Source organism: Nycticebus coucang, chromosome 12 (genome assembly GCF_027406575.1).
Source record: "Nycticebus coucang isolate mNycCou1 chromosome 12, mNycCou1.pri, whole genome shotgun sequence".
Lineage (NCBI taxonomy): Eukaryota > Metazoa > Chordata > Mammalia > Primates > Lorisidae > Nycticebus > Nycticebus coucang.
Genome location: NC_069791.1, coordinates 83,214,970 through 83,233,063, shown reverse-complemented (window position 1 = coordinate 83,233,063; position 18,094 = coordinate 83,214,970). Strand labels below are relative to the sequence as shown.

Sequence of the window (18,094 nt, the reverse complement as noted above, 5' to 3'; positions counted from 1 at the left end):
GGATTCCAGAAAAAATAATCTAGGTAGAGGCAGGAGGAAGACAAGTTAGGAACTGAAGTAATATTCTCACTAGCAGAGGTTGCAAAATGATGGGCAATGGCTCCATTTGCCCCCAAAGCGTGTTTCATTTAGCTCATTCAGTATTTCTGAATTTGGGGGATTAGTTCCAAACATTTAAATGTTGGAAGATTTCATGTTAAAATATGGATTTCCTGGGCGGCGCCTGTGGCTCAAGCGGTAGGGCGCCGGTCCCATATGCTGGAGATGGCGGGTTCAAACCCAGCCCCGGCCAAAAACAAACAAAAAAAGTATGGATTTCCTGCTTCTCTTGAAATATCATCTGGCTACACACAGCCCACGATGCCCCAGTTCGCCTTGTCTACACTGCTCCTCATCACCTTACACTGGACCTTAGTCATTAATTTCTGTGACCTTCAGGTACTTGCGTTTGCAATCACAGTCTCTAAAAGCTCTAGAAACAATCGGCGTGATTGGGAAGATTACACTGGGTTGACAAAACAGCCTGATCAAAGACTTAGAAGAAATAGGGAAGATGTCGGGGGTGCTGGGGGCTTTTCTCACTAGGGAAAAAGCTTGTCGCAGGAATGAGGCTGAGAGAGAGAACAGGGCCAGGAAGGATGAGCTGTCCCTATCTTGTCTCTGTCCTCATCTACCCCTCTTCATCCAGGCCACCAATTTCCGGTTACCACACAGATAATTACTCCCTCGCACCCCGTGCCTGTACACCTGCTGCTGCCTCTCTGTCTAGAATCTCTCCCCACCCCCACCCAGCTGCATTCCTCAACTAGTCGCTGCCTGTTTACATCAGGGGTTGCAAATGTGACCCCAGCTGGACACGGCCCCCAAGGTCCTCTTCTCCAAGTTGACTGTTGGAGGTTTCGCTCGAAATAGCTTGGATGGGAGGATGAATGGACGGCGGATGGACAGACGGAAGGACGGACAGACTAGGAATGAGGGAATGCATATCCGATTGCAGAGCTTGGATTTGTTTTCCCTCCTTGAAACAGACACAAGCTCCGCCCCACATGCTTAGACTGGGACAGTCTGGGGCAGTTCGGTCCCGCAGGGGCCAACAAACTGGACCAGGTGACCCTATCAGACTCCCCCGAGCCTTCTCTAGCCTCTTTCTCGCCCCCTCGTGGGTTCTGACCTAGAAAAGCGGGGGGTGGGAGGACAGAGAGGGAGCCTACGGGCGCTAGGACCCGGCGCAGCCGGAAGGCGAGGTGCGGGCGCCGCGTGCGGTTCCCTCAGCTCTGGGAGAATCAGCGCCCCGCGGAGCGCGGCGGGAGGCGACGGCGGCGGGAGGAACAGCGCGCGCCGGGCTAGTGCGCGTGCGCGCGGCGCGCGCCAAGCGGGGCGGACAAAGGGGCGGTCGGCGGCGCGCGAGCCGGGGGGTGGAGCCGCGGGCCAGGCGGGCAGGTGCGCGCCGGCCGGAGGGCGGAGCCGGGATGCCGCGATGGAGCGCAGCCCGGGCGGGCTCCGGGGCCGGGGCCCAAGCACCAGGCGGAGCGCAAGTCGCAGCCGCAGCCAGAGCCCGGGCCAGGCCGGGGTCCGGGACCGCAGGGCCAGGCTGCTCGTAGCGGCGGGGACGGAGCCCCCCAGCGGCTGAGGGGCTTCCTTCCAGCTCCTGCCGGTGGCCGGGACCCAGTCAGCCCCCGCAGCCGGGGAGCGCGGGGATACCCCCCACCTCATCCAGGATCCAGCGAGCTCCAGGAAAGAGGGGGGCCCCTCCAGATTCGACACAGAGCGACTCCCCCTTGGGGAAGCGGAGATTTCCTCTATTTGGAAAACAGCGACCCCTCTACGGTGCCGCGAAGACTCCCCCTCTTCAATCTGGGCCCCCCCAAGACCTAGAACGCACCCCCCCTCGTCCAGGATTGCGGGAACCCTCTCCCAAGATCCTGGTCATAACAACTCCACACCTCAAGACACGAAGACACATCTCAGAAGCCCCTAGATCAGGGGACCCTAAACCCCCCCAACTCCGGCACACAGAAATTCCAAATCTAGGGACCCGAGGAAAGCAAGAAATACCCCTCACCAGCAAGAAGCCTTGTGGACCCCCCTCAAAGCTCCAGGACTGGAGCGACTGAGCCTCTTGCGGCACCTTTCCTATCCCGGCCCATGATTGTGGTGCCCTGAGCCCCTCCTGGGCCGGGCTGACGAAGACCGAGACGGCGCCCAGACCCCCTGCCGCGGCGTCCCCGCGGCCCCAGCCCAGGTAAGACGGGTCCAGGTGAGAGGCGGCAGGTGAGTGGCCACCGTGATCCCTATAGCCCTGCAGGTGGGGAAGGAAGTACTGGGTGCGCTCTTACCCCTCCCCAGCGTCGCCATGGAGCTGAGGCTGAAGGACGTTTCTTTGTGTCTCGCTTGGAGGAGCCGCCCCCTCCTCCTCTCCCTTCCCCCATCCTGCACCCCAGCTTTGAGGTTTGGGCTCAGCTCTTTGGCCTCATGGGGGAGTGATGATGAGGCCCCTTGTGCATTGGAGAGGAAGGAAGAGGGTGGGGAGAGAGTGCCTGGTCCTCCCCCAAAGCTGTGAGCCTGGAGTGTGGGACCCTAGATCTTTGGAGTCTATATATCCCTCCCCCCAAGGCCAGGTTGAATTCTCAAGTGAAGTCCCCCATGGGAAGAGAAAATTTGGAGTTGTCCACAGGTGAGGGGGCTTGCAGTCTGTGGCCCAAGGTGATGACTGGGGCTTTGGGTGTGTGTCTTTGTCTGTGACAGAGCAGGGAAGGGGTGTGTTTGAGAGAATGGATTGGAATCCCTTATTTATTCTACTGCCTCCCACCTAGGCCACAGTGGGGGTCTTCACCCAGGCCATACTTTGTGCTCCCTGCAGGATAGGGAGGGGGGCAAGCCCTCCCCCAATAGGAAGGTATTAGTTTCTGGGGAGGGGACATAGTCTAGATGGAGAAGCCATTTCAGGTCAGGGCACCTTTTTGTCCTCATATTTCCAAGGGGTAGCAAGCCCAAGATCTTCCCTTCATCTGACCTCCAAAACACCTCGGGTGGGTCAGTGTGCCCTGGGCAGTCCAGGGGCAATTCCAGGTCCTGGCTTTAGCCTGGAAAGCTCCAGGTAATATACAAAGCAATACCCCAGCCCAAACTGGAGTGAGTTCCTGAACCCTGAGGCCCTGCAACTAAGAGGTCTTCAGGGATGTTGTACACGGACATTCTGGATCAGAAATCCTGAGAAGAGGCAGGACCATGCTGAGTTGCTGGGATTTCCTAGTCTTTTCTCACCGGGCCCTCTACAGGCAAGCAGTGACACCGAACCCATTTGATAGATGAGCAAATTGAGGCTCACGAAGACAGGTATAGGGAGCCCTATAAGTAGGTCCTTTGTTTATGTATTCGTTCAACACACCTTTAGCTGGTAGGTGTGGTGGACCATACACTGGTCTCAGGATCCTTTTTCCCACTTTATCCTGATCTTCTTTCCTGATGGGCTTTTCTCAGTTTGCCCAGGCTATGCCTGTTGGGCCAGTTGAGGTGAACCTGGTCAGATCCAGCTGACCAGTTCTTGAGCCTACATCTGAGGCACCTGGTCCCCATCTTGCTGCAGAGTTGGGAGCTCTGAGCCTGGGGAGCTGATTCATCTTCTCCCCTCTTCCCAGTACCAAGTATCTCCACCCCCATCTGCTGCTGGCATTGACTCAAGGGTGAGTATGTGACCAGCAGATGAAAAGGGTGAGGGGTGCTTCAGGCCAGACCTAGCAGCCCCTCCTGCAAATTTTAGGGCAATTGAGATTATGAGAGAACCAGCTGCCTTGAAGACTGGGTGACCTTGGGCAAATGTGTGGCATTTCCCAGAGATACTGGCAGAGAGCAAGCCACTCAGCTAGCAGGGCAGATGTGGATTGAAGTTGGGCCACTAGCAACATCCAGGTCTGTCCTACCCATCTGTGAATGAGTTCATTTCTCCCAGTGGGTTCCCAGATCATACACTCCACAGGCAAGGCAAAGGGGCTAATAAGAGCAGGAATTTGAGTCAGTCTGACCAAGGAAAACTATGAGGCCAGAGGGGTCAGGGAGTCAATCCTGCCCACCCCCCACTAACTGCAGTGGCTCCCCATTGAGTCCAGGGTAAAGTAGCCCAGCAGTTACAGCCCTCTGCAGTCTGGCCCCAGGCATCATCTCTCACTCTTCAGTCACCCTCTTCTGCTCCTGGCTTATCTCCTGCATGTCCTCTAATTCTTCTCCTCCATCACATACTACTCCCCTGACCACAAAAGCTCCACCCTAGGAGCTGCTTTCTGCTCCCACCTCCCTTTTTGAGCTGACCTGGGCTGGCTCCTAATAGAGAGCTGAATTTGGTTGATGAATTGGTGGCTTGGAGATAATGGTGTGTGTCTATACTGCTATATGTCTCCACATGTATACATTGAGCTCCAGGAAATGGAAACCAGGTTTGTCTTGCCCATACTTCATGAGCATTTTCTTTCTTTCTTTCTTTCTTTTTTTTTTTTTTTTTTAGAGACAGAGTCTCACTTTATGGCCCTTGGTAGAGTTCCATGGCGTCACACAGCTCACAGCAACCTCCAACTCCTGGGCTTGGGCGATTCTCTTGCCTCAGCCTCCCAGTAGCTGGGACTACAGGTTCCTGCCACAACACCCAGCTATTTTTTTTGTTGCAGTTTGTCCAGGGCCGGGTTTGAACCTGCCACCCTCGGTATATGGGGCTGGTGCCCTACCCACTGAGCCATAGGCGGTGCCCTGATTTTTGAATCCTCTTAAAAAATCAGATGGGCAGCCCCAGGCCAAAGCAATGAATACCCACCTTTTTTAGATAAGGTCCCTCCTTCCAGCTCATCCCAGGTCCCACCTAGCCTATTCACTCATCCATGTGACCTACTGGCCCCTGCTGCTGGCATCTGGGTTTGCAGGCCCAGAGTAGGGGCCAGAAAAATGTTTGCTTAGCAGGTGACCTTTGTCTGTGTGTGTTCTTCACATATGGGTATTCCCTGCTTTTCCCATGGCCAGCTTAGAACATGCACAGGGCAGTGTCCATCTGGGGTCAGTAGGGCTGAATGGTAAAATGAGCCTGAATTTCTCTAGCTTGGTCCTATTTTCCACTCCTAGCTCCATCTCGTACCCTTAACCCCTGTGCTAGAGGCATTCAGCCACCTAACACCTGTTTTTGCTGTCCCACTTACCTAGGAGTAGAAGTCCAAGGTTCTAGGCATGAGGACTGAGAACTCTTAAGGGAGAGCTGCTCTCTAGGCTTCCTTTATCTCTCTGTCCAGAGAAGAATTGGACTAAAGTTTCCTTTGGCTATGTTTCCTCCTTGTTCTAACTTTCTAGGGCTGAGTCCAATCTGTTTGAAGTTTTGGTTAGGCAGGAGAGATGGAGCCTATATGTAGGAGTCACTCAAAAATATCACATTCCTTAAAGATTAATGAACTGGTGGGATGTTCCCAGGTAGGTGGGTCAGGGGCCAGCAGTGGGCCCCAGTCACTGGGCATGGCTCTGGAAGAGAGTATGCCCTCTTCCTGGACAAAGGTTTACTGCATCCTGAAGTCAAAAGAGATGACAGAACAAAGGCTATGTACTCTGCCTGCATTTGAATCTCATTTAGCTGCTGTGTGACCTTTGACAAGTCACTTACCTCTCTGGGCCTCAGTTTACTTATGTGTAAAACACATAATATAGGATGTTAAGCAGGCTAAACCATGAAACAGACCTATGACAGGGTCTGCCATATTGAAAGGACTCCTTAACTAGTGGCCCTTATTAAAAGGGGCCTCAGCAAATGGATGACTAATCCTTAGAGGTTATGCTTCCTTGGGAGCTGGTCTAGGGAAGCAGAGGGCTTTGGGTGCTATTCCCAGGGGCAGGGAAGAGGTCTTTGAGAGGCAGTAGCTCCTGGTCCTTAAAGAACATGGAGTTTGCTTGGACCTGTTCTGGGTGAAAGGAGTGAGGAGGATGAGCCTGTCCTGGAGGCTCTGCCTGAGAGGGGACACAGGGTGGCCTGGCCATGGTTTTGGAAGCATCGGCATTTGTAGCCTCTGCTTTCTGGGTGGGTGCCTGCTGGGCTTTTTTTTTTTTTTTAGACAGTCTCACTTTGTTGCCCTCAGTAGAATGCCATGGCATCATAGCTCACAGCAACCTCAAACTCTTGGGCTCAAGTGATCCTCAGCCTCCTAAGTAGGTGGGACTACAGATGCCTGCCACAATGGCTATTTTTAGAGATGGTGTCTCAGTCTGGCTCAGGCTAGTCTCAAACTCCTGATCTTAAGCAATCCACCAGCCTCTGCCTCCCAGAGTGCTAGGATTACAGGCGTGAGCCACCAAGCCAGGTCAGAGTTTCCCAAACCACCCACACCCTCTATCCCACTCGCCTGTTCCCCTTCCAGGTCCAGGAAGCAGTGGCAGTTTAAAGTCTCCTCTCCCACTTCCTGCTCGTCCACCCTCCCCTTTCCTGCCACCGATTGGCCACACCTGGAGAGGTGACAGGTCCTGACTTGCAACTCACCCTCTATTCAGAAAACCATGTAATGTCAGAGTTGGAAAGGAAGCAGTAGAAAAATTTTCCATGTCAAGTGCTCCATGCCAGGCACTGGATGTTGTTTTCTCATTTAGCATGACATTAACCTCAGAGCAGGGATTTGAGCCCAGTTCTGAGGACCACCAAAGGTCTGTGTGAAACGGCATCAGTCAAATCCCCCCTCTGCCATTCACTAGCTGCATGACCTTGGACAAGTCAGTTATCCTCTGTGCCTCAGTTTCTTCTGATACAGATTGGAGGTAATAATAGTTCCTTCTTCCTAAAGTTGTGAGGATTAAAGGAATCTGTTACAGATAAATCGCTTTTAGCTGCGCCTGCTGCTTAAGTGTTTGCTCTTATTATTCCTCTCACACCCTGCTGGGGTAAGCAGATGAGCTGATCAGCCAGGGGACCTGCTGTGACTTCCCATTGCATTTGTAGTCCTTGGCTGTGGGTTTAGGCAGTCACCAGAGGGACCTAGAATGTTCCAACTTCCTCCCAGAGCGACTGCAAACTCTTGGCCCCTACTGCCTCCAGAGCAGTCTGTTAGGACCCCCTACTGTACCAGAAAGGGGCTTCTGACTCTGAGCCAGTGCTCAAGGCCTGGCAGGAAGGAGACCTTCCCTCTTTGGGAGCTCAGATCCCTGCCAGCTCTGACCCCATGTGCCTCTTCCAGGAGTCACAGTGGGAGCCGCAGTTAGCACAGCTCTGTGGTAAAAAGCGCAAGCTGTAGACCCAATCTCTAGCTATGTGACCTTGGGCAAGATGCTTAAGTTTTCTGTGTCTCAGATTCCTCATCTATAAAAAAGGGGAATGATATTAGTACCTTCCTTGTAGAGTCACTTTGAAGAGTATATGAATGAATGTTTGTAAAGTGCTGTGAATGACACCTAGTACCCACTGAGGGTTTGCTGTTAATACATGTCCTGAAAAGCCCTGAGCAGGAAAGGAAGGTGAACTCCTCTTTTAAAGATTAAAAAAATGGGGCGGCGCCTGTGGCTCAGCAGGTAGGGTGCCAGCCCCATATACCAAGGGTGGCAGGTTCAAACCCGGCCCCAGCCAAACTGCAACAAAAAAATAGCCGGGTGTTGTGGTGGGCGCCTGTAATCCCAGCTACTCAGGAGGCTGAGGCAAGAGAATTGCCTAAGCCCAGGAGTTGGAGGTTGCTGTGAGCTGTGGGATGCCACGGCACTCTACTGAGAGCAATAAAATGAGACTCTGTCTCTACAAAAAAAAAAAAAATTTTTTTAAATGGAGGCTTAGGGGGACATTTCCATATCTGGGGCTCAGAGAAGATTCTGCCTACCTTTTCACCATTCACTCAGGCCACAGGCAAGGCCAGTCTGAAGGCCCCAACAGGCTCTGATAAGCCCCAAACTGCTGCTTTCCCAAACATCCTCCCCAGCTTTCCGCCCATGCCTCTGCTCACTACAACTGTGGCTTCTGAGACTCTCCCAGAAGAGCTTCCCTCACCTTCTCAGCCTCACTCCAAAGACAGTGGTGCAACACTGATGTGGCTGGCCTCAGAGTCCCTGAGTGTAACCCCACATTGGGTTCCTGGTGTTGCTTCACCTCTAGAGCCTGGTGCACGAGTGGGCTTTAGGAAATGTCTTCTCAGGCCTGGGCAAATGAAAGCCAAGTCCTCACCATGGCCTTCACAGCCCGGTACAATGACAGCCACCCTCGTTCTCCAGTTTACCATCATCTCCTGCCCCCTCCCCCTTACCTACCACTTGGCAGCCACACTGCCCACAATAGTGGCTCCTCACTTGCAGCCTTCTTACTTGTCCTGACCACCTGCTGCCAGTTTCCTCACCCTTTCCTTGCTATGTTGTTTCCTTGAGGACCTCGCTGTCTGACATACGTCTCTTACACATCTCTATCACCAGATGCCTCCAAGCTGGAGTATAAGCTCCTTGAGGGCAAGGCTGTTTGGTTCACAGATGTATTCCAGATCCAAAAATAGTACCAAGCACAGGTGCTCAACAAATATTGCTTATTTTTTGAGACAGAGTCGCAAACTGTCGCCCTAGGTAGAGTGCCGTGGCACCATGGCTCACAGCAACCTCCAACTCTTGGGCTCAAGCAATCCTCTTGCCTCAGTTTTTCTATTTTTAGTAGAGACAGGGTCTCACTTTTGCTCAGGCTGGTCTCAAACTCGGTGAGCTCAAGCTATCCACCCGCCTCAGCCTCCCAGAGTGCTAGGATTATAGGCGTGAGCCACCCCTCCAGGACCAAATATTTCTTTCTTTTTTTTTTTTTCTTATTTTTGAGGCAGAGTCTCACTCCATCACCCTGGGTAGCTGTGGCATCTTAACTCAAATTCCTGGGCTCAAGAGATCCTCTTGCCTTAGCATGCTGAGTAGCTGGGACAGGACTATAGGCACTCACTACAACGCCCAGCTAGTTTTCTCTTTTTAGTAGAGACAGTGTCTCACTCTTGCTCAGGCTGGTCTGGAACTCCTGTGCTCAAGCAATCTACTTGCCTTGGCCTCCCAGTGTGCTAGGATTATAGGCATGAGCCATTGCACCTGGCCAACAAATATTTTTTTAATGTTCTAGAGCCAAAAATATAACCTCTAAGCCACTTCCTCACTGTGTGGCACTGGCCATGCAACTTAATCGTCCCTTCTCTGAGTCTCAGTTTCCTGAGCTATGAGAGATGTAATGGGAATGATGACAGCAGCTTGTCCTGAGATTGTCATGAGGTTTAAATGAGTGAATATGTATGAAGTGCTTATCCTTTAAGTTGTTCATAAATGTTGGCTATTCCTAATTATACTTTAACCTGCTCTGTTATTATCCTCATTTCACTGCTGATGAGGTGGGGGCACACAGACAGTAAGTGGCTTGCTCACAGCTTTATGGCTGGAGGGAGATGGAGACACATGCCTCAACCCAGGCTGTAGCTCCCTTTGTGGGGGGTCAGGGAGGGGAAGGAGATGAAGGCTGCCGCTGAGGAAGGGTCTGTCTCTTCTGGTAGCCTCTGCTCACCCAGCCACCTCTCCAGGGCCACGACTTGTCCCTGGTGGACCCTCAGCCAAGACCCTGGCCTGTCAGCCAGTGGGGGGGCAACCACATGCTCACCACCCTCTACTCCTGTTGACACCCGAAGCACTGGCTGTCCACCCAGCTAGGGTAGGAAGATGTCCTCAGCTCACTCTGTCCCTCCTGGACCACCTTGGACCCTGGGCCCTCATGTAGCCAGGGGGGCCAGGCCCAGGACTCCTGCCTCCCTTGGGGCCCTGCTGGGGTGGGCCAGAACAGGCTGGAGGGCCTGTGCCAGCTCTGGGCACCAGCTGCAAGCAGGCAGCGTCACAGGCTATTAATAGTCACCAAGGATGTGCCCTGAGAAAGGGGCATGCTGTACACCAGCTGGGAGGGGAGGCTGAGGTGGTGGCCAGAGCCAGACACAGAGCCTCACAGCACAGGGAACCCAGGCTGCCAGGGGGAGGGCAGTGAGGAAGGATGCCCCTGCGGCTTGATCCTAGGAATGTCCCAGCTCTTCCTCTTAGTTTCCTCATCTAGGAAATGGGGGAGCTGGGTCAAGTGATCCCCACAGGCCCTCTCGCTTGAGCAGGTCCTGGGGATAAGATTTAGCAGAGCTGAACAGTCTCCACTTATAGAACAGCAAGGCACAGTGAGAATACAGCCTCATCCAAGCTTACCTGCAGAGTCAACGACAGAACCCAGGTCCCGCACCCGTCCGTTCAGCAAATTCCATTATGTTAAATGGGCATTCTCAGCCCCATTTTACTGTAAAATGGGCTGAGAATGACCAGTTAAATGGGCTGAGAATGCCCATTTAACTGGTCAGCTAACTGAGGCTTAGACCTTCCTGAGGTCACACAGCTAAGGGCTGGAGCCAGAATTTGTACCTTATGAGGAGATTTGAGAATATTCTCCTCCTGCTCTCCTCCTGTTCCTTTTCAACCAGAATAAAATGTTTGATGGGATATGTATTTGTGTTGAAGGACCAAGGTTAGGGGGAGGACTTATCTAGAATCTTTTGGGTTCCTAGGGGCCCAGACCCCCTGATGTTGTGTGCAGAAGTATGCATGTGCTACCTGAGGACATTTTTCAGGGGAGAAGGTCCTAGGTCTTATGGTGACCCATGAAGGGATAAGAACCACTAGATCAGCTTACTTCATAGACTGGAAAGCTGAGGAGGAGGAGGGTCTGGCCAAGGCTCCCTGCTGACCAGAGTATAGGCCAGAATCTTTCTAAGCACCTCTGGACCCTCTACTCCCTAGCAGTAAATAGCAGAGTCCACATGCAAATGGATTTCCATGGTGAAGTACAGCAAGTGCAGGGGGAATAGGAGGTTGGGGACATCCTTCAGGGAAGGTGTTAAGAGGCAGAGAGCCAGGCTGGGACATCTGCCTCGAGGTCATAGAGAGAAGGCTCCACTACAGGCAGGGTGTAAAAGGGCTCACAGATGCACCTTCCTTTCTGAGCACAGGTGGCCTGCTATGGAGTTCAGGGCAGCTGAGATGGACCTTTCCCCTCTGGCCCGTCTCGGAAGATTTCAGACCCCATGCCAGCTGGGAAGGCAGATCCAGCCTCCCCTGGGACTTGTCTCTGGCATTGTCTGATCTCCAACAATACCTGATTCCTTTTGCTCCCTAGACCAAACAGGATCATACCTAATGAAAAGTTTTCATTCCTGTCCTTCCTGTGCACACTCAGTTCCCACCTTTCTCCCCAGAGATTCATTTGTTCATCATTCATTCAACAAATATTTATTAAGTGCTGCTATGTGCCAGGGACTATGTTAGCTGCTGGGTTACACAGCAGTGAACAAGGCCAGACAGCAAAGTCCCTCCAGCTACGTAGGTTCTACTGGGAGCAGGAGACATTCACAATGGATTTCAGAAGTTGGTAAATTGCACAGTATGTTAGAAAGTGATATGTTCTGGTGGGGAAAAGATAGAGCAGGGTACAGGGGATCGGGAGTGCAGTAGGACAGCCCAAGTTGAGAAGGTATTTGAGCAGAACTTGAAGGAAACTGTGTGGTTATCTGGGGGAAGAACTGTCCAGGCAAAGAGAACAGCCCCCAGGCAGGGAGCTGGCATGATCAGGGGAGAGCAGGGAGACCAATGTATTGTGTGGAGGGAGGTCAAAGAGTCTGTGGAAAGCTTTGGAGCGAGGTGGGATGATGAGCCTGGGAGTAATGTGACACTTCCTGGCTGCTGTGTCAGGAATGAACTGTGGGGGATGGGGAACCAGCTAAGAATGTACTGGTGATGAGGTGACTAGTGGAAATGAGTGGTGAGTGACCAGGGTGGCTGCTGAAGGTGGCAAACACGTTTTTTAATACTGATTCTAAAGTTATTTTATGCAAATACAAGCAAATGAGAAATCTTATTTCCCCTCATTTCAAGGTAGCTTAACTAAATACCTATAAAGTTTGGTTAAATGAGTGGCAGCATATCCACATGTACCTTTCCAGTCCTGGGGGCCTGGCTTCCAGTTCAGTAACAGTCTTTCAGGCCTGGCTCCCCGTCCTCCTTCAGTCCTGCGGGGCTGGCCTTGGTGCTGTCCACGCCTGTGGTGCTGAAGACAGTGGGGCTGCAGGGAAGCCTGGCACTGTGAACCAGAGACCAAGAACAGAGAAGGGAAGATAGAGCAGGGGAAAGCTCAGAGTTCAATGCCTGGCTCTGCCACTCAGGAGCTGAGTGACTTTGGGCAAGTTGCTTAACTCCCCTGAGCCTCAGTGTTCTATAAAATAGGATTGCGGTGAAGATTGATCGGCAGTAGCAATGTAAAGTTTTGGCCCTGGCTCAAAGCCTGTAGCTCAGCAGCTAGGGCGCCAGCCACATACACTGGAGCTGGCAGGTTTGAACCCAGCCTGGACCTGCCAAACAATGACAGCTACAACAAAAAAAAAAATAGCCAGGCGTTATGGCAGGTGTCTGTAGTCCCAGCTACTTGGGAGGCTGAGGTAAGAGAATTGCTTAAGCCCAAGAGTTTGAGGTTGCTATGAGCTGTGACGCCACAGCACTCTACTGAGGGCAACATAGTGAGACTCTGTCTCAAAAATAAATAAATAAATAAATAAATAAAGTCTTGGCACATTGATAAAATAAATGGTCATTTTTACTGTATCTTTTAGAGACAGTGAAGCATAATGGCTAGGCTTCTGGACACCAGAGTGATGTGAATCTTGGCTCTGCCACTTACTGGATGGATGATCCTGATCAAGTGGCATGACCACTCTGTACATCAGTTTCCTCATCTGTAAATTGGGGTTAATAATAGTTCCCATGTCAGGCGGCGCCTGTAGCTCAGTGAGCAGGGTGCTGGCCCCATATACTGATGGTGGTGGGTTCAAACCCGGCCCCAGCCAAACTGCAACTAAAAAGCATAGCCGGGCATTGTGGCAGGCGCCTGTAGTCCCAGCTACTTGGGAGGCTGAGGCAAGAGAATCACCTAAACCCAGGAGTTGGAGGTTGCTGTGAGCTGTGATGTCATGGCACTCACTCTACCGAGGAGTAGAGACTCCTCTACCGAGGAGTAGAGACTCTGTCTCTGAAAAAATAAATAAATAAATAATAGTCCCCATGTCATAGGACATTGTGAGGCTTCCATTTACATGAGTGCATTTACATGAGGCACTTGACACATGATGGGGGTTCCCTTAGTGTTAGCAGTTTATCATTCTCCCTTTTCTCCCCATCATCATCATCAGTCTCATGACAGCACTCCAGCTTCTGTGAATGGACCAGTGTTACAGCCACTCCCATCTATGCTGTGCTTGGGACTGAGGCTGCTGGTGCCCCAGCTTCTCGCCCAGCCTTGCCACTGACTTTCATTTTTTTTTTTTTTTTTTAATTTGGCCGGGGCTGGGTTTGAACCCGCCACCTCCAGCATATGGGACCGGCGCCCTACCCGCTGAGCCACAGGCACTGCCCTGCCACTGACTTTCTATATGACTTTGAGCAAATCACTGTTTCTTTCTGGCCATCAGATTCTGCATCTATAAAATGGCACTAATGGTACTTCATGCAGGTCCCTGGGAAAATAGCTGTGTGCCTATAAGGTCACATTCAAGAAAGCCCAGATATAAAAAGTTACAGTTTCCCAAACACGTAGAAAATTAATCACTCAACATTTGTCACACCCTGCCTAAGTGCTGGGAATAGCAGGATGATTAAGGCAGGGGCTTGCCTTCAAGGAGTCCTTAGGTTTCTTGCTGGATTATTAATCCCCTTCAAGCCCCCTTCAGGTGTCACCTCCTGATTTAGGAAGCCACTCTGACCCTGCCAGGCCCTCTTGGAAGTGCTTGGAGCACTGGCTATTGCCTTCCTGGCCTCATGGTTTTATTTCTTTCTTCTTTTTTTGAGACAGAATCTCATTTTGTTGCCCTCAGTAGAGGGCCGTGGTGTCACAGTTATAGCAACCTCAAACTCTTGGACTTAAACAATTCTCTTGTGGGCGGCGCCTGTGGCTCAGTCGGTAAGGCGCTGGCCCCATATACCGAGGGTGGCGGGTTCAAACCCGGCCCCGGCCGAACTGCAACCAAAAAATAGCCGGGCGTTGTGGTGGACACCTGTAGTCCCAGCTACTCGGGAGGCTGAGGCAAGAGAATCGCTTAAGCCCAGGAGTTAGAGGTTGCTGTGAGCTGTGTGAGGCCACGGCACTCTACCGAGGGCCATAAAGTGAGACTCTGTCTCTACAAAAAAAAAAAAAAAAAACAATTCTCTTGCCTCAGACTCCCAATTAGCTGGAACTACAGGCGCCTACCACAACGCCTGGCTATTTTTTTGTTGCAGTTGTCATTGTTGTTTAGCTGGCCCGGGCCAGGTTTGAACCCACCAGCCTTGATGCATGTGGCCGGTACCATAACCACTGGGCTATAGGCGCCGAGCCAGGCCTCATGGTTTTCTGTGTCCATATTTTATCTGCCACCCAATATGTGGGCTCATTCTCATTTTTCTGGTGCATTGTTCTAACCTACCCATCCCATGCCAACACCCAGCACAGTGCCTGGGCTCGAGTAGATTGCAAGTTACATAAACCCAAGTCAAACATGCTTAATTAAGCCAAAAAGGAAGTGTATTGATTCATGAAACAAATGTTGAGGAACATAATTTGCTCTAGACATGCCTGAATCCAGGGCTCAAAGTCACCAAAAATCACTCCCCCTTTCTCTCTCCCTTTGTATTTTTTTTGGAGACAAGAGTGTCACTCTGTCACCCTGGGTAAAGTGCCATGGCGTCATAGCGCATAGCAACCTCAAACTCTTGGGCTCAAGAGATCCTCTTGCCTTAGCCTCCCGAGTAGCTGGGACTACAGATGCTCACCATGATGCCTGGCTAGTTACTGTTCTATTTTTAGTAAAGGCAGGGTCTCACTCTTGCTCAGGCTGGTCTAGAATTGCTGAGCTCAAGTAATCCACCCGCCTTGGCCTCCCAGAGTGGTAGGATTATAGGCGTGAGCCACCTCACCTTGCCTTCTTCCTTTCTCTTATTTCTACTTATCTTTGTTGCTTTATTTAAACAAGTACCCCCCCACCAACTCCTGCATGGTGACAAAACCAACCCTCAGCAGCTCCAGACCTGTGTCCTCCAGTTTTGCAGCCCAAGGTGAGAGGATTCGTTTTTCCTAAGGCTAACATCCTAAGGCTAGATCTGTGGGTCACCTTTGGTCACTTTTTCATCTCTGAACCAGTCACCGTTATCTGGCAGATGATGGGATGGGTCCACTGATTGGCCAGGCCTGGATCAGGCCCACCCCTAAAGCCAGGGTAGAGACACCCCTGCTGAATCCCATGGGCAGAGAGAGGGCCATTGCCCAAAGAAAGGGACATTGGTGCTGAGTGGGAGAAAACACTACAGCCCATTCAGAAACCAAGGAAAGTGTGTGAGTGAGGCAAGCATTGGGTCAAATCTGTTCTTAAGACGATTTCTCTGACCACACATATAAAAAGGATTGGGGGGAGGAACCTGGAAATAGGTGAGGAGCCTGTGGAAGTGTGGCTCATTCATACAGGCCCTAGCCCCCATCACTTTACAGAGAAGCAAAGTGAAGCAGGTGTAAGTTAAAGGTGCTCCCTGTGCCCCCTTGGGCCCTGGAATACCATCATATGGCTTCGTATTTCACGGGGACTTGTAATAATAACATTAACCCAGAAGTGAGGTGACCCACCTAGAAGCAGTCATCCAGACACTGGCATTTTTTCAGGGGGAGGTTTGCTAAGTATATCTTTGGAGTCTGCCCATACTTAGGGCATAGCAGCACCGGTCCAACACCCTGAGGGAGGGGCCTTGGAGGCAGAAGATATTAGAATCCCCGGGAGATTGACTTGGTCTGGCCTCTGTTTCTGCATCGCAGCCAGGATGCGTTTCCTCCCTGCTACGTCTTATTTTGAGCTGCTGTCTGTCTGGGTCTGCTGTTAGGAGCTTCACAGGACACAGTGTATAAGAGCGTGGACTCTGAAGCCTGGTAGCCAGAGTTCAGTCCTAGGGTGCTAATTATTCACTCTGGGCAAGGGCTCAGCCCATCTGTGCCTCTGTATCTGTCCTAGTCCGTTCTGTGATGCTATATGACAGAGTAGCCCAGACTGGGTAATCATAATGAACCAAGATTGATTTCTCACAGTTCTGGAGGCTCGTACGTCCAAGATCAAGGTGCCAGCCTCTGGTGAGGGCCTTCTTGCTACGTCATACCTTGGCAGAAGGGGAAAAAAGAGAAAGGGAGGGAGAGAGGAAGGGAGGGACTGGCATAAATGGGCCAAACTTCTACTGTTATAAAGAAACCTCTCCTGGGTGGCGCCTGTGGCTCAAGGAGTAGGGCGCCGGTCCCATATGCCAGAGGTGGCGGGTTCAAACCCAGCCCCGGCCAAAAAAAAAAAAAAAAAAAACCACAAAAAAAATAAAAATAAATAAATAATTAAATTAAATTAAATACTTAAAAAAAAAAAAAAAGAAACCTCTCCTAAGAAAATGGCATTAACCTGTTCATGAGGGCACAGCCCTCATGGCTAAATCATCTCTTAAAGGTCCCACTTCTTAATGCTGTCACAATGGCAATTAAGTGTCAACATGAGTTTCAGAGAGGACATTCAAACCATAGCAGTATCCCTTTCTGTAAAATGAGGATAATAATAGTAGCACCCACCTCCCAGCGTTGTTGTGATCATTATATGATTTAATCCATAGCACCTGGCATGTAGTAAATGCTCAATAAATATTTGCCAGTATTATTTTTCTCCTATAAGACAGCATAAGAGCAGGCCCTCTTGTCTTTATAGTCTGTTCACCTTCCATACACTCCTGTAACTGGATTCTTGTCACTTGGTTTTCAGTGTCATCCTGGTTAGCCTCCTCTGGCCCCATGTTCTAGACAGTGGAAGACTCTGAGGTTCAAATCTTAGCTTTTTTGTTTACTTAAGTTATAACCCTTGGGGTGGGGTAATGCCAGCTGCTGAGGCAGACAAGCCCCCATGTCTCAGCAGCCTAACACAATAGATGTTTTCCTCTGGCTCATCATTGAAGAGTGAAGAGTGGGTAACCCTCCTCTGCTGGAGGCCTTCTGCACAGTGATTTGGGGACCTAGCCTCCTCCTGTCCCGTGGCTCCACCATCTTTTAGAGTTTTGGAGTTGGAGTCCTCTGCAGCAAGCTAGCACACAGAAGACAGACAAGAGGAACCTTCCCCAGGCTGGCATTGAGACACACCACTTCTGTTCACATCTCGGTGGGAAAGCCAGTCACATGGCCACCCTAGACGCAAAGGAGGCTGAGGATGTAGCTCCCTGCTGGACAGCCACTTCCCAGCAGCGGCTTTGTAGTAGAGAATAGGAAACACACATTTTTGGTGAACCGTTGGCTGTCTTTGCTGTGACTGTGGGCAAATCATCAACTTGGGCCTCTGATCTTCATTTGTAACGTAGAAAGCATCATTCAACTGTGGCGAGGGTTGCCCAACTCTGTACATTTTCTGAAATCATTGAACTGTATACTCAATGGGTGATACATGTGTTTTAAAGTTAGGAACCATCTTGCCCCCTTCTTAGAGTTCTTGTGAGGACTTAGCAAGTAAAACAAACTTTGCCAAGCTTGCAGCATTTATGTTTTTGTGTATAGTGGGGAACAGTGATGTCAAAGTCAGCCTGAGTCGGGTGATGAGTTCAATGTAGTTTCATAGGGTGGCACCCAACTCCAGCTGACAAAGAGGAAGTAGTAGGTGGTTCAGTCCTGCCTCTCACTTGGGAAACCCTCCCCTATCACAGTGGCCTTCCTGGCATGTGACAGAGCCATGACTTCTGCTATGAAGTTGGGGGGACCCCCACCTCCTCTCAGCAACACAGCTGGCAGGTGTATGCATCCCTTGGGGGCCAGTGAGGACACACCCTTGAGTGCAAGGAGGGAGGCGCCAGCAGCATGGTCAGCTTGAGCGTGGGTGGGTGCTATGCCAACTATACAGCATGAACAGAGGTCAGGAGAGGCTTCCCCTGACTGATGGTGTCAAGTTCACAGCCATCAAGCCCACAGATGGTAAAATACTTAGAGGATCAAGTTCTCTATGAGATTCTGTCCTCTTCTGGACCTCAGTTTCCCTACCTGGCTACTGAGGTATCTGGG

The 18,094-nt window shown here is 51.2% G+C and overlaps 1 protein-coding gene across 3 annotated transcripts in view; it reads left to right on the top strand.

The window, feature by feature from the left end:
* SBK1 (SH3 domain binding kinase 1) overlaps positions 1 to 18,094 on the top strand; it is a 52,527-nt gene that overhangs the window by 26,327 nt on the left and 8,106 nt on the right. The window contains exon 1 of one of the 3 annotated variants that reach the window (XM_053557528.1): positions 1,429 to 2,242. The exons of the other annotated variants lie outside the window; for them this stretch is intronic. The gene's annotated coding sequence lies outside the window, so the exon portion shown is untranslated. Of the gene's footprint in view, positions 1 to 1,428; positions 2,243 to 18,094 lie in introns of those variants that run through there. 3 annotated transcript variants of the gene reach the window in all.